This window comes from Phalaenopsis equestris, unplaced genomic scaffold, assembly GCF_001263595.1.
Source record: "Phalaenopsis equestris unplaced genomic scaffold, ASM126359v1 Scaffold000002, whole genome shotgun sequence".
In the NCBI taxonomy this organism is placed as follows: Eukaryota; Viridiplantae; Streptophyta; class Magnoliopsida; order Asparagales; family Orchidaceae; genus Phalaenopsis; species Phalaenopsis equestris.
In genome coordinates this window covers 50,611,111-50,613,926 of record NW_018164444.1, presented here as the reverse complement: position 1 = coordinate 50,613,926, position 2,816 = coordinate 50,611,111, and positions in this window count along the sequence as shown.

The window sequence follows — 2,816 nt, the reverse complement described above, 5'->3', positions numbered from 1 at the left end:
ACTTTGGGTGATCAAATTATTAAAAGGTGTAAATGATTTAGATATCTTGGGTCCGTTGTCCAAAGCGATGGTGATATAGATGGGGATGTTAATAGTAGAATTCAAGTTGGTTGGTTGAAGTGGAGGAATGCTTCGGGCCTTTTGTGTGATAGAAAAGTATTTCTTAGACTGAAAGGAAAATTTTATAAAACGGTGGTGAGACCTGCAATGCTCTATGGTGTTGAATGTTGGCCTTTAAAAGAGAAGCATAATAATAAGTTAAGTGTTGCCGAAATAAGAATGATTAGGTGGATGAGTGGCTTTACACTTAGAGACAAAATGCGAAATGAATATATTTGTGATAGGGTTGGTGTAGCTCCTGTGATGGAGAAATTTAGAGAAAGTCGTCTTAGATGGTTTGGTCACATTAAACGTTGACCATCTGATGATCCGATTAGGAGAGTAGATGTTATAGATTCGACTTGTGTTAAGAAAGGCAGAGGTAGACCTAGAAAGACTTGGGCTTATTGTATTAAAAATTATATTAATTTACTAAAACTAAATGAAAATATGACACTGAATAGGATGCAATAGAGAAAAAGGATTCATGTAATCGACCCCACGTAGTGGGATTAAGGCTTTGTGTTGTTGTATATAAGCTTAAGTGTTTTGTAAGTCCAGATTATAGAGGATGCAACATAAAATCACAAACAAGGTATATGTGGCATGCAATGTTGATGTATGCAGAATGCGTTGTCGGTGTGTTCAACATGAACAAAAAATCAGTGTGACGTGAAATAACCAGTGCATGTGGGAAGCAACAATGAGTGTGTGCAACATGCCACAATAACTAAATGCAAACTGTAACAATAATTATGCGCAACATGCACTGTATATATGATAACTAGATTTGAGTCGAGTTAGTTCAACCCGGTAGTAGAGTCGGGTACAATCCATTATCCACCTAGCAGGTATTTTAATGAGTCGCCGCTATATAGATATATAACATGCATATTATGAGGGAAATTGTCCGCTTGCTAGCTAGGAATTCACCACAAAGCTCACATGTAATTGCATTTGATATCTACACGCTTATCTCAATGAGCAACACACATTGGCATGAAATTTACAAAAAAACTAATGGTCATGTTTGCAAGTCAAAATACATAATCATATAAAAAAATCAAATAAATAAATAAATTTTACCTCAGCCAGTGCTCGAAGTAACTAGATGTGAATGTGGGAGTCGATGATGAGGGTTGAGGCTTTGCGAGAAGTACAACATATTGAGAAATTTTAAGTGTGGGCTGGTGTACATTAATTATATATTATGTGATATCTTAATTTTAAACCTATTAATTTGTGACCAAATAAAGATTAATTATGCGGCATTTAAGGCATTTTATTTTTGGTAAGGAAGCCAGGTATTTAATGATGGGACATTCAATATAAATAAGGTCATATTTCTCAGTCTAAAAGGTTTCTCATTTTGCTCTCATCCTCTCTTTAGCAAAAATAAGAATCGCTCTCTCTCTCTCTCTCTCAAAAACAACGTTTTAGAGGTGATAGGCCAAAAACCCATTATTCGTATTTCATCAGATCCAAGCAAACTTTCAATTATATTTCTTCTATGATTTGAAATGAGATTCAAATATGATGGATTAATTTTTCATCTTTATATTTTTTAGTGCAGCATGTGACAGCCTTATAAAGCATGTATGGCTAGGGCATGCAATATAGTGCGGCAATGAACTTGTAGCGATCTCCCAGATGCATTATATGTAAGAATAAAGAGAGAATAAGAGAAAGAAGGTGAGTGACAAAGAAAAAAGAAGAAATGTGCTTCGGTGGAAATGAAGTCAGAATTAAGAAAAAGAAAAAGGATGAAGAAGGAGAGGACTAAGAAGAAGATTGCCAATTTTAAACAACTAGCATACAAAATAAATAATTGAATACCATGCTGAATTTAGTCAAGTTGGATGATCAATAAGACTAAACTGCCACTCTAATATCAAGTTCAATGAATTAATTGCTGCTACATAAAAGAATAATTCCTAATTATGACAATTTTTCTCTGAATGACGACTGATATGGTGATATACATATATACATTTACTGGAGTTACATTATTACCCTTAACTGTCTTCATTTATTCAGTTATAAGAAATTTCTTCAATAATTACATCATTCAGTCTGATTAAGATAAAATGCAATTTAGAAATTACTGCCATAAATTGTGAGTCCCACGTTTATTTATCATTTCTCTTTCACTATATCGAGATCAAGAGATGAATCCCTTAAAAAATATTACAAATTATTAAAACAAAATATAATATTCAATCAATTATATCAAAGCTCAACACAAGATTCACACCATATAGTTGATTAAATCATACACTCAACAAGGATCCAAAAAGTCATCAATTTGTAAGGACAATGGAATGATTTATTCAGTATACAATCGAATTAAGAATGAGCGAACAGCAAATAAGCCAAAGCAACAATTCTACAGTTTATTCATCAAATACATAATATCTAAATCTAACAATTATAGCTGAATATAATTACATCAAAATATCAAAAAGATAAAATATAACAGAGAATTCAACAAACAAAGTATATCATTTTTCTTTTTCTTTTACTTTGCTTTTTTTTCCTTTTTCTTTATTTCTTTTTTTTTTTCTTTTGTTATCAGTCCTGTAATTAAAGTAATGATCGATAAAATTTTCAATATGTTATATATAATCTTGCAATGCAACTGATAAAGGCTATAGATGACCAAGAGTTAAATTTGAAATAATCTATCAACTATTTTCTGTAAAATTGATGTACTCTCT